Genomic DNA, 13,908 nt, shown 5'->3' with positions numbered 1-13,908 from the left:
CTCTCCCTTCAGTGAGGCTGGTTCAATTCATCACCGCCCAGCAGCACAGAAGAAGACTCACTTTCCTTTGCCAACAACATTCATCGCTCCAACCTGCCCGAATGCCTACCACGGGAGCAAAGGAAGCCGGCTGTGGCTGGGTCAGGCCCTGGGCAGGTGCAGTGAGAACAGCAGGAGAGCTCGGAGCACCGGTGCATCTGGACAGGAAGGGATTTTCTGAGGACAAGGTCAGGGCTCCAGGCCAAGCAGGAGTCAACGGCAGGCATGTGTATTAAAGATACCAGGAAAAAAAAAGCCGACAAGGCCCTAATCTACCTGCAGGATGCCATATAGGTTTGCTACTTGAGAATGACTTAAAAAGCTTGAACTTGCACCAGTCCCCTCTTGGCCTCGGCTGCAGACTTCAGTTATAACTCCTAACAGTCTCACAGGGTACAGATGCAGTCATGAGCTTCCCAATCAAACTTGTTAATGATAATTATGAATTTCTGGGTTGTGTTTTACAAACTGCTTCATGTCACTTTATGTAAATTACATCAAGTTAAACTTTGAGGAAAGCATTACTAACCTTTAGCGATAACAAAGAGCAGAAACTTAGACAGAGAGGGAAAGGCATTTGGCTGGGGTTGCACAGCGGGGGGACGAGAGAGGCATTTGGTGTTTGGAAGCCTAGTTCAGAGTGCATCGGGAGAGCAGTGGTTCCCCCCGCCCAGGCCTCTGCCCCTTGTCCGGACGGCTATTGTACTAGGGGCGTACATGCATTAGCTCATTTCCTCTCAGCCACCTAATGACACAGGTACCATTATTAGCTCCATTTTGCAAAAGGGGACAGTGAGATTTTGCCCAAGGCCTTGGTAGCAGTAAAGGGCAGGCTTAGGACTCCCACCGGGTTTATGTGACTCCCAGGCCCACGCATGTTTCTGGAAGGGACCACACTACCGGGCCCCTCTCTACGCTTATACAGACCTTGTTTAATGCTGGCCCTGCCCTGGGCCATAAGCAGAAGGGCAGTAGGCAGCGAAGGGAAGCAGGAGAGCCTGTGCATCTCACCGCCTGCCTCCTCTGAGATGAACAAAGGTAGGAAAGTGAAGAAGGGTTGGCACCCGGGCTAAAGCCCTCCCTTCTCCCCCACCCAATCAACCCAACAAATACAGTCGCTGATCACCTGCTGTACACATGTGGGCTGGATCCCACAGATCTGCTTTACGAGCTAGGCTAAGTCAAGACAATCCAAGTACAAAAAACAAAATGATGGCTGAATTGCAAAATGATGACATTACTAACAGTGAGTACAGATGAGACACAGCTGGATGATAAACACAAGGGCTGAGAAAGAGAGATAGGGCCCAGGAAGGCCTCAGACACAACGCCGTCTAGAGCCACCTCCAGGACTAAGGATTTACCCCCTCAAAACTCTCCCACCCTCCTTGGGCAGGGGCAGGGCAGCCGTTGCTGGAGGGCAGGGAAGAGTGAGATCTGGGCAGAAAGGAAAACTGCTCACAGCTACTAAGCATCTACTTAGTGACCTCACTTACCCTCCCAAACAATTCCCTAAGTAGGCATTATCTCCACGTCACAGAGGTAGAAAGCGAGGCTCAGAGAGGGCATTTAGCTTGCCCACGGCACCCAGCTACTGATGATAAAATTAAAAAAATAAATATAAAGGAATAAGAAAGCCAGAATAAAAACGAGGTGTATGTGGAACTAAAGTTGGGATCTATCCACCAAACCAGACTTTAAGTTTTTCTTGTAATTCATAAGAACCGAGGGAATCTTACTGTATAACAAAATCCAGAAGATGGGACCTGCGATAGACTGAATTGTGTCCTCCCCCAACTTTATATGTTAAAGTCCTGATCCCCAGTGCAACTCTATTTGGAGATCGGACCTTAATGGAGGTAATTAAGGTTCAGTGAGGTCATAAGGGTGGAGCCCTGATCCCACAAGATTAGTGCACTTATATAAGAAGAGACACCAGAAAGCTAGTGCCTCCTCTCCCATCCCACCCCCCACCCCTGCCTCATTATGTGAAGATACAGCAAGAAAGTAGCTGTCTGCAAACCAGGAAGAGCACTTTCACCAGAAACTGAACCAGCTGCACCTTGATCTTGGACTTCCCGGCTGCCGGAAATGTAAGAAAACAAATTTTCTGTTGTTGAGGCCACCTGATCTATAGTATTTTGCTACGGCAGCCCAGGTTGACTAAGAACCGGGGCCTCCATAAACCAGACCAGTGGACTGGTGATTGGTTTGTTTTTAAACTATGTCCTCATCACTCATGATTGAGGATAGCCCCCAGTATCTGTGTATTTGTTTATAATTTATACACAGAAACACCTATATTATTATAAAGCATACGACATTTTATAGGAAAGAAATAAACAAAACTAGAAGTTGTAACACTTCTTCATATCCTTGTTGCAGGTTGAACTGTGTCCCCCCCCCCCTAAAAGTTATGCTCAAGTTCTAACTCCTAGTACTGGTGAGTGTGACCTTATTTGGAAATAGGGTCTTGGAGAAAGTAATCAAGTTAACATGATGAAGTCAGATTAGGGTAGACCTCATTCTTACAGGAAGAGGGCAATCTGGACCAGATGCACGGGAGAGGAGTCTATGTGAGGATGGAGGAAGAGATTGAAGTGATGCACCTACAAGCTAAGGAAGGCCAAGGATTGCCAGCAACCACCAGAAGGCAGGAGGAAAGGAAGGATTCTTCCCTAGAATCTCTGGAAGGAAGGCAACCCTGCTGACACTGTGATTTCAGGCTTCTAGCCTGGACAACTGTGAGAGTATGTATTTCTGTTGTTTTGAGCCACCTCACGGGTGGTACTCTGTCACAGCCGCCCGTGCAAACTAATATATACCCCCAGTAAGTCCGCCCAGCTCACAAAGGCCAGCGTTCGACACAGCTGAGCACCACAATGATCACGATCGATGAGAATTCCCGAGGAATATCATGATTTTTAATCAGTCACATTGGACCCTGAAAATCACAAAGTTGCATCCCTGGAGTGACAAAAGGACTGCTGACGTGTCAGGTCAGGACGGTGAGTTCGGAGCACAGGGGAAAATCATGGCAGAAGAGCTGGTTTGGAGGCACACTGTTCAGTGAACGGCTCAACGTGGGAAGGTAGCAGGAGAGTCTTGTGTCCAACGGGGGCCCTGGGGGAGTCGGAAGGGTCCAGGAAGCACGGCAGAGGCCGCCTCCTGTAGGGCACTGGCACAGAGGAAACCCCCCAAGAAGCACCCAGCCCACGTCTTCTCCTCCGGCCAGCCTCACTTCCCCCTGTCAGCACAGCCCTGGTTTATTTTGACAAGGTTGTTTCCACGCAGCAGGCACACACACCCCTGCAGACACAGAGAAACCCGGCACACCCTGGGGACCGGTGTTCATTGTGGAAAACCCAAAGCATCATCTCCAGACGCAGCAGGCTGTGGAAAGGGGCCACTGGCAAGCCCCCCGGGAGTGGCCCGTGGTTGTGTGCAAGCAGCACGAGCGGGTGAAGCCGGCAAGCAATGAGCGTAAGACGCAGGGCTTCCGGGCACGTGGCTGCAGGTGGGTGGTGGGTTTGGGGTGGGGTGGGGGTGGGGGGCGGCGGGCCGGCAGTCTGGGCCTCAGAGTGACAGACTTGGAAACCTGCTTTGTGCTCAACTGAGCGAAAACGGCAAGGGTAGGAAATATAGAAATAACACCTCGCGCATTAATCAAGGCTCAACATGGGAAGAGGAAGCATACCCGCTGAATTTCAGATAAAGAATGAACTGTTTACTGAAAAGACAGGAGGGAGAGTCCGAGGTAGCCGAGAGGTAGAGAGCAAGCACATGGGGATGGGGCGTGGGGTACGATTATCGGAACTGAGAAGTCTGGGGGACCCCAGGGAGCCCTGCTGGGGATGTCATCTCTAGAGCAGCCAATGAGGCTGGTTCTGGGAGTAGGGGACAAAGAAATCCCTGCAAACTGGAAGCAACTATTGCTATTGGGACCAAGTGCTGCTGGCAGGGGAAGAAGTATTGCTACAGTGATATCAGGAACGAATAGAAGTGAACAGAAAGGGGCAAGACTCTCCCAGCTCCCCAGCTTCCAGGCTCCCTGGAACAGTCAGATCCAGCCACGCTAGGCCAGCAGTTCTCCAGCACCATGATCAGCGGCCATGGACTGGGCACCACCCCGTTTATACTGGGCATGTGAGTCAAAAAACTTAGGAACAACTGGTCAGGCACAGACCCCGGACCATCAGGCAGGACGCTGGCCTGAGCCGGGCGGCCAGGTCGGTATGTCACACCAGATGTCCTGGCTCTTCATCAGCTATGCACGCCTTCCAGTTGCCCACCAGGCCCACGTCATGCCTTATATTGCCTGCCTGGTCCCTGGAGACAATTGAGTTTGAGACCCCTGGCCAAAAAGGAAATGGGGTAGGGGATTCTGCATTGTATGTGAATTCCTTCATTCGCATTCAGTGTGTATCAGGTTCCAACAAGGCAGGGGGGCGTGTGTCTTGTCCACTGCTTTATTCCCCCAACAAACTCTGAAAGTGAATGGACGGACCTGGCTTTGGCTTTGGGAGACTGTGCAAGGCACTGCCTGCGAGGCGCAGTGCTTCCCTCAAGGACGCGGTCTACTTGGGAGCAGCAGACAGGCAAAGAATTTGTTTTAAGTGGGTATATTTCTGATGGGGTAAGCCCAGGGGACTCTAGGAGTGTGCGTGGGGAGAGGGTATAGTGTGGGGATAACGTGGGAGGGGAGGGAGGACAGGACAGGCTTCCCAGGAGGACAAAAGGCACACAAGGCCTGCGAGTGTGACAGCGTTCTGGTCTGCAAGCATTCTGGGCGGCACGTGTTTCTGAGTTTCTGTCCAACTGTGTCCAACTCTTGACTTCTGCTCACGAGACTACACTGTCCACAGGGAAAAGTCCAGTGTTCTCATCCCACTGCTCTCTGCCCATGGGGACTTTTAGAACTTACCATTCAGTACTTCCTCTTGCCGACCAACATGGGCAAAAAAATGTTTGTTCAAAAGTGTATGGAGTAGTAATGGATTAGAGTTGGAACATCAGTATGAATTCATGGTTAGTTTAACAGAGATACGATGGATACCTATGGAAACGATTAGACACATGTGTATACACGTGGGTTAGGACACTCACACGTATTTCATTGCTCTGTTGGCTGAGAAGACTTAGAAGCAGTGATGCCCCAGTAGCAGTGAACACATCTCACACCCATACGTTGGTTTCTAATGCCATGTTCCAATAAAGCAAACCAGGCCTCCTTGGAGAAATGGCTGATTCTAGGTCTGGGGGCAGGAAATATACAAGATGAGCCCGGAGCACCTTGTCATGCCAGAAAGGAAGGAAACGCTCAAAAAAAAAGGGAAAAAACAACACCCTCCCCGCCGCCCGGCAACGATGATGGTTGTATATCAAAAGGACCCAGGAGCCAACTGAAAGAGCTCCCAACGGCCAAAGCTGAAAGAACTTGAGCAACAGAACGTGGCTCAATGTTGCTTTATGAGCAACATAAAGTCATGTTGAACTAGAATCCAAAGTCTATAAAAATATCCACGAGTCCGTATGGATATAAAGAAATGGGGGAGAAGAGACAAATCTCCCAAGGAGAATTCCAAACAATTTGTGTCAATACTTCGCATCAAGGGGGGGGCAAAACGCCCAACTCCAGAGGTGTGACATCCTTCCAAGTACGGTGAGGAAATGGGGCGGAGGCAGGCATTTTCATGGTGGAGAAATCTAACGAACAGTAGCGTAGCCAGGCGGTCAGGGTTACTTTACGTCTGCAGTCTTCCTCCTAAGATGCATCATCTCAGACTAATGATGAGAAAAACATCAGACAAATCCTAATAAAGGGACAATCTATATAATCCCCGACCTGTACTCCTCAAAACCATCAAGGTCATCGAAAACAAGGGAAGTCTGAGAAACCTTCACAGCCAAGAGGAGCCTAAGGAGACATGACAACTTAATGGAACACAGTATCCTGGACGGGATGGTGGAACGGAAAAAGGACATCAGGGAAACATTAAGGAAACCTAAAAAACAATGTATAAGCTGTAGTCGATAATAATTATGCACCCATGTTGATCACTACTTGTAACAGCTGTGCCACACTAATGTAAGAAGTGAGCAGTAGGGAGAACTGGATGTGGGATATATGGGATCCTCCCACATACTTTGAAGACAGTTCAAAATTGCGAACTATCTTCACAGTTTTTCAGTAAAATCAGAAACTGTTCTGAAAATAAGGTTTGTTTTCAAACATGTGTGATGGAAGTGTGCGGGGGAGTGGAAAAATTATGACACCTGGACTATTTCCTTCCATTTCTGCCCCTCCTGATGGCTGCTGTATACGGTTCCCATTAAACTCTGAAAACATTCTATCAATCCCGAAAAGGCAAGTGGCGCGGATGTGAAATGTGTAAGCTGGGAGGGACTGACAGACCAGGGCAGCCGGCCGGCACGCTGCTTTCAATGAGAGCTGAGGAAAATGAGGTTCAAAGCCTGGAAGCAAATGACCGATGAGTTCCTCAGCGCAGCGCCCGTGGGTGGAGCATCTTCGGTGACTCGAGGAGTCACAGACAACCGTGTCATTTGGTCCTCAGAGCAAGAAACCAAGGCTCAAAAGCACCTAGAGCCTGAATCCCAGCTGGCAAGGGGCTGGCAGGTGGCAAAGCAGAGAGATCTGGGCACGCATCTCCTTTCTGCTCCCTGTGCAGCAGCCCTCCCCCCACCTCGCCCCCCATGGCCGGTGGCTTTCCCAATTCCCGGCCACTCCAGCAGGGGCGGTGCTGATACTCAGGGAAGAGGCCAGCTCAGGGAGGGTGACGCTTTCGATCGGCGTTTTCGTTTCTATTTTGATGAAACTTTTCCTTAAGCCAACATTTTTTAAAGGCCCTCCCACTTCTGATTTCCCACGGGGATGAAGCCAGGTGCCTCTGCTTTGCAACAGCAGAAGAATGCCCCTCTGAGTCCTTGCGGCCAGACATTGTAGGATGCTTGGCCTACAAGACTGAGGGTGGATCCCTCAGTCTTAAGGTTTCATCTTTGGAGGGAGAAAAAAAACATCCTCCAGATGCCTTGCATCCCACGATGGGTACTTTCTTCATAAAGGCACCCATTACAACGAGCTCCAGGAAAGGGACAGAACTGGAGAGAAAATGGCTGGGGGCCAAAGAGTGAATTCCCAGCAGACCAGGCATCACTGAGAGCAGCAAGGAGGACCTGGAGGCTTGGCAGCTCAGGCTTTCTGAAAGCCACCCACATCCCAGAAGAAGCCAGGCCACTAGACTGCTGTGTGGAGCTCTGCTGTTCACTCCATTACAAACCAGGGATAAAACCTGCTGGGTCTGGGGGCTTCCCTGGTGGCGCAGTGGTTAAGAATCTGCCTGCCAATGCAGGGGACACGGGTTCGAGCCCTGGTCCGGGAAGATCCCTCATGCTGCAGAGCAACTAAGCCCGTGCACCACAACTACTGAGCCTGTGCTCTAGAGCCCACGAGCCACAACTACTGAGCCCACGAGCCACAACTACTAAAGCCCGCATGCCTAGAGCCCGTGCTCCGCAACAAGAGAAGCCACTGCGATGGGAAGCCCACGCACCACAACGAAGAGTAGCCCCCGCTCGCCACAAGTAGAGAAAGCCCGCGCACAGGAACAAAGACCCAATGCAGCCAAAAATAAATAAATAAAATTAAAAAAAAAAACAAAACCTGCTGGGTCTCACATTTTGTCCAGTTCCGCCAGGTAAACCTGGGTCCCAGGGGAGCAGAAAAGGATGGGTGAAACCTGGAGAAAACCTAGAGCCCACGCTGGGAGGTCTCCTGGAAGGAACAGGAGGCGTCTGAGGGCTACGGCAAAAGGCACGGAGAGACACACCAGGACGGAGTTATTGGTGATGTGTAGCGCTTACATCAATTTAGCAAAGAGTCCTCTCATTAGTAAAAGCTTCTAAACGTTAGGCTCGAGTTAAAAAAAGAGAAAGCTTGAAATTATGCAAAAGCACATAGCACTAGCGTGTGCTTCACATCCATCCCGTGGGGAGACACCTCCAGTTGCCATCTTAGGCATATTAGTTAATCCCCATTTCCTCATATGCTCTGAAAAGCAAATGAGATAATATATGTAAAGTGTCGGGAACACTATGAATAATACATTTGAGCTATTATTCTTTTTACTATTATTACCGGTAGTATTAGTAGCAGAACCTTCATCATACCACATACGCACCACTGCTACTCCTATAAGGACAGAACGTCATTAGTGGTGCGTAATAGGAGCTGTTAGAATACCCAGTGCTTAGTACTTCAAGAGGCAAACCGATTGGCCAATAGAATGCACAAACGACTAACGAAATGAACAATCTCCTGTAACACGGGGAGAGCATCTTAAAAGGGAGGCAGCCCAGTGGATCACAAGCGCAAGACCAGGAGTCCAGAGCTGCTGCTGCTTCCAGGAGCCTGACGCTGCAACCGCAGTAGAGTTCAGTACACACCTAAGTACACCTGAGCAAGGAAGAAGAGTGAACACATAGAATTGGGCCCAGCTTAGGGAAACCCTGAACGTCCGGATACAGACAGAGCAGGACAAGCGAGCTCGGTTTGGGCTCCTGGTTTTAGAGATGGGACTGGGAAACCTCATAGGCATGAGCCGCGGCTCGACACCACCAGAGAGGCTTTGGGACCAAGGCAACCAAACTACCCTGCAGCCCATGGCCTGAGGCGTGCATCCACCGTGCGTCTTGGTCAGCTCGGGCTGCCATAACGGAACACCAGAGGCTTCGTGGCTCACACAACAGACGTTTGTTCTCGCAGTTCTGGAGCACAGAAGTCCGAGATCGAGGGTCTCGAGATTTGAGAGCTCTCTCCCTGGCTTGCGAACAGCCACCTTCCCGCCGTGTCCTCACGTGGCAGAGACAGAGGGAGAGGGAGGTCTCCACTGAGCTCTCCTATCAGAGCAGGGCTCCACCCTCATGACCTCATTTAACCTAATTACTCCCTTAATTCCAGTACAGCCACACTCAGGGTTAGGACTCTCAGCATATGAAGCTGGGGATTTGGAGGGTGTCCAAACATCCGGCCCATGACGCTGCGCAAACAACAGTTGTTCGGATATACTGTGTCTCCCCCAGGGCGTTTTTTACCTAGTCTGTTGCGTCCCACGGCTGGGTGCAACACCTAGCTCACAGTGGACAGTGGAAGCGGGCAGGGAGGGACGGAGGGAGTTGCTACATCACGCCAGTCCCCACAGTAGGCGCTGGGGAAGTGGATTCAGTGAGACAGACACCACCCCAGGCGGGACGAGCTCAAGCACAACGCCATTATCATCAGGTACCTTCCCCCAAAAGGCACCACAGAGAGAAAGATCTTCATCTTCAGAAGAAACAAGAACTGGGAGAGGGGGAAAGGGAGACAGCAGAGAAAAAGAGAGAAGAGCAGAGGGGAGGGGAGGGGAGAGAAACAGATGACGGAGCAGAGAGGGGCAGCCAAGAGAAAGTCCAGACACGCCTGCGGATCACGCGGCAGGTAGCGGGGGAGCAGGTTCAGGTGCCTGGATTCAGAAGAGCCACGCTCATCTGTGAGGTCCACCACCAACTAGCAGGGAGCTCCCGGCAGCACAACTGCTCTGAGTCTCCAACTCATCCGTCTGTGAAATACAGGAGTCCTATTCTGCTCAGGCTGCTATAACAAGATATCACAGACTGGGTGGCTTAAACAATGGAAATTTATTCCTCACAGTTCCGGGGGCTGGCAGTCCAAGATCAAGGTAAAGCTCACTCAGTTCCTGGTTTGCAGAAGGCTGTCTTCTGGCTGTGTCTGCACATCTCAGAGAGCAGAGAGAGACGTTACTCTCCCGTGCCTCTTCTTATAGGGCATCAATCCCATCCTGAGAGCTCCACCCTTAAGACCCGGCCACCTCCCAAGGGCCCCACCTCCTGACACCATTACACTGGGGATTAGGGTTTCTACATCTGACTTTGGTGGGGGGGGGGGACACGAAAATATAGTCCATAACGGGAGTCCATAAAGCCAGCCTCCGTCTCCGGATTGCCTTCGGGGCCAGAACAGTGGTGCGTCCCTCCTTCCTTGCAGGTACCCTGCAGAGCGGCACAGTGCAGGTTCTCCGTAAACAGCCAAGGGATAAAAGCAGGACGGAAGAACGAAAAAGAACTTTTAGAAACTCTAAAGTCCTAAGCACACAGTGCTCAGTTTCCCCAAAATCCCAGAACAGACCCGGGAGCCCTTGACGAAAGGGCATTGTGTGCATGATTTCTGACTTTCTAACCCCAACTCAGGGTCCAAAAGTGCAGGCAGTCCAAGAAAACGTTCCCCAAGCACGTCCTGGACGCCTGTCACGGTGCCAAAAGCTGGGGCGAAAGAGACAGCAAGACCCAGAGCCTGTTCTCCAAACATTCCCAATCCAGGGAGAAGAGCTGGTGTTCAAACAAGGTGGACGCTTCTTCCGGAGACAGAAGGAACCCGAAGCCACGGGGGAGATAAGAACTGAAGGTTCCAAAGCCTGGCCTTTAATATTGATTGTAATAACTATCACCCGCCATGATAACTGCAGTGGGTACTCATCTGTGCGGCCAGCTGCTGGGTAAATTGGACTGAAAGAGACCCAGAAACGCATTCGCTTTCCGGGGGTGGCTCGGACTCCCAGCCTCTGCAAAGCCCATCGCGGGCACCGTCGAGAAAGCTCGGCGTCTGCTGGTGTGACAGAAGTTATCAGAAGAAGCAAAACTAGGCACATTTTCCCCTAGACTTCTGAATCCCTCCTCTGCATTTGCCCTCATGTTTTTACATTAATTGAACTCTGTCTTCACTACTAAAAATAAACTCCAGGTCAGATGCAATGAGCCAAAAACCTCAATATGAAACCACAAGAAACAGTAATAGTAAAATGGGCCAGTAGCAGAGGTGTTTTGAGAATCCGTTTCTGTTTCAAGGGTAGAGTTCCGAGTGGGTCGGGAATTCTTTCAGCAAACACTCCGGACACTGAATAAAGGAAGCAACCTTGACACACGTAGCCCGTGGCCAAAGACCAGGGCTGGCTCGTGTCTGAGGACAGGCAGGCAGGTGCCTTCAGACACCCTCTCACCAAAGGCTAGAGAGGGCTGGCTTGGGAGTATCAGGCAGGACCCAAGAGATGCTCCCAGAGGGAGGCGGGCCCAGGAGAGGAGTCCAAAAAGGCAAGGTGAGCGTCAAAGGGAAGAAGGCAACGCTGCGCGCAGGTGCGAGGAGGGGCCGGGATGCGACAGAATTAACACAGTCAGGAGCCAGACAAGTAAGGAGGTGGGAGAGAAGCAGATAACAAGGGCTCCCTCTCGCTGAGCATCTCCTCAGGCCAGGTTCTGCAGCTGAGAAAAAGAGGCGTGGAGAGCTATAACGGACTTGCCCGGGGTCACAGCGGGTAGAGGGAAGTGCAACTGGGGTGAAGTCCCGGTTACGGCAGGAACAGTGCAAACAGTCCCAGGGATGGGAAGGGTGTGGAGGCCTGCTGTTGGCGTGCAGCCCAGGTGAGCTGATTTCTAGGCAGGATGAGGGCAGACGGGCTCCCAGTGGGAGAGCAGTGCCTTTAGAACACGTAGCACCACAGGCGCAAGCACAGATGTTTGGGCTTTTCTCAGAGCCCCTCGGACAGAGCAGCCCTGACCGGGGACGCCTTCAGGTCTGCGAGCCTCGGATTCCCGGCGTCTACTCCTGCTCTGTCTGCTCCCAGCAGCTGAATTCTAGGGAACTTCCTCTCCCAGTAGCCCCAGACAGACCTGCCAAGGCTTTCCTCCATCAACAGAACGGTTCTTCCAGCTTTCAGATTCTCCGCCCCAGTGACTGGACTGCTATCTGCCGTCTTCCCGGACGCGGGAACAGCTCGCTCCAGCCCTGCAGGTGCTATACCGGGAGGGAGGGAATCCCAGAACAGGTGACTGCACGTCCACGTACGCACTCCTGCGCCCCAAGCTCATGGCCTGGACCGGGAGCGTGGGCTTCTGAAACAAAACTCAAGGACTGGTTGAGCGCTCGAGGGCCCAAGAAAGGCATGCAGCACTTTCACAGGATGGCCTGAGAGCTGCGCTCACTGCGGCTGCCTCCTGACACCAGAATCAGCAAGTAAGCAGATGGTGAAATGAAAGCGAACGGCGAACGTGAGCGTGCAGGGCTGCTGAGCGCCCGAGGACGGAGAGGCTCGTCAGCTCAGCTCCTGGTAGGTCTTCTTCATACGCCATCTTCCAAGAGTCTCAAGGGGCAGCACCCTCTCCCGGAAGCCTCTCGGAATGGACAAGGGACCCTCCCCAGGCCTCCCAGATGCCTGGTGAATCTGGAGAACCCTCTGTGCGCCAGGGCCGGCCGCCACGTTGACCGAAGGGCAAGGCCTCGTGCCCTCCGTCTCTGTGGGTCACGTCAACACGGGCAGGAGCACATCAGCACGACCCTCGGCCGCGTCCTCAGTCCTACCTCCCTAACTGGCTTCTCACCAGCTCACACTTTCTCACCCAAGTTTCCACCCTCGAAGAGCTTTCCAGTGTGTGGTAGGACTCATTTTTCCTTTTTCCATCATGTTACTTATCATCTCAACACCTTGCTGAAGAAAAAGAAAATGTGACCGACCTCACTCTTTGCTCTAAATCTTCAGCAACTTTCTCCCTTTGGTTCCCACTCTGGCTTTTTCTCTCTATGCCCTCTTTTTCAATGACTCATTCATTTGTTCTTTCAATGTCCACAGTGGGAGGCCCAACGCTGGGGTGTTAAGAGTCCTTGCTCTAAACAAACTCACCAGTGACCGGGGGGGACGAGTAGGGGGACGGGCAGGGGAGGGCAGGAGAAGTCACATGGCACATAAAGCCATGCCTTCAACGGCCGGCTACAGCCCAGTGTGGGGAGGAATCAACTCTGCTCAGGTGGAGGGGGCTGTGCACGACCGAAGGTGATTCACAAGCCGTTTCCCAGGCAGACTTGGTGGCAGGTGAGAGGCAGAGAGAACAGCAGAGCAAGGACTGGGAAAGAGCCTGCTGCATGGCAGGACCTCTAAATGGTGTAACTAATGCATTGAAAACAAACAAACAAACAAAACCCTCTTCCGTTTGGGAGCATTTCCTCCACCGTGAAAGGCAGAATGGTAAACTCTTTATCTCCACCATCTCACTCAGCACCCATAACATCCTCCTGGGGCACTCATAGGACCCCAATTTTACAAATGAGGAAACTGAGGCCTGGGGAGAGGCCGAGGCAAGTAGCAAAACCAGGAAAACCGGGGTTTGCCTAAAGCCGTCAGTTTTAACCTCTCACCCTTTACCCCAAGCAGCCTGAGACGTGGCAGCTGGCGCGCGCAGTGCAAGCAGGCAGGGAGAGAGGAAGAGGTCACTTCTGGATGCCCCCGAAGGCCTGCTGACCTGATCACGTAATCCCAGCAAACTCAGCCATCCTCTCCCCAGCGTGGGCTCCACGCACCTCAGCAGGACGGCTGGACCATCCCCACCTTCTGCCAGGGGGGAAAGTGTGGTGCAGCCACCTAGGAGATGGTGGACTCCTTCCTCAGCTGGGGACAGAGGGATCGCCCCCCCGGCACAAGGTCCAGGCACTGAGAACCGGGTCCTGTGTATCAGGGTTATGGAAAGCCAGCTTCCCAAGCACAGGAAGCTGGGCCGAGCAGTCAAAAACCACACCCCAAGCTGTGTTGTGAGAGATCACCAATTCCAACAGCCATCTTTGGTTCCATAAGGCTCAAGAGGAGAAAATCCCTTACCTCGATTCTTCACATCCCATGATAGTCCAGCTTGAGTTCAGGGAAGAACAGTTTTCAAGTCCCTCTGGAGTACTGAATGGATACGTATTCTTTTTTTGTCAGATTAAAGGCACCTAAATCCCAGGTGGAGCAGGATGCTAGAAACATACAAGAAAAG

At 51.9% G+C, this 13,908-nt stretch overlaps 1 long non-coding RNA gene across 37 annotated transcripts in view; it reads right to left on the bottom strand.

Moving 5' to 3' along the window:
* LOC115863234 (uncharacterized) overlaps nucleotides 1-13,908 on the bottom strand; it is a 402,728-nt gene that overhangs the window by 242,140 nt on the left and 146,680 nt on the right. For all 37 annotated transcript variants that reach the window (XR_009559459.2, XR_009559466.2, XR_009559461.2 and 34 more), the window contains one exon: nucleotides 13,752-13,888. This is a non-coding gene — a long non-coding RNA (uncharacterized lncRNA). The remainder of the gene's footprint in view (nucleotides 1-13,751; nucleotides 13,889-13,908) is intronic.

This window comes from Globicephala melas, chromosome 17 (genome assembly GCF_963455315.2).
Source record: "Globicephala melas chromosome 17, mGloMel1.2, whole genome shotgun sequence".
Lineage (NCBI taxonomy): Eukaryota > Metazoa > Chordata > Mammalia > Artiodactyla > Delphinidae > Globicephala > Globicephala melas.
The sequence above is the reverse complement of the archived record's forward strand: the minus strand, read 5'-3'. Positions and strand labels throughout refer to the sequence as shown.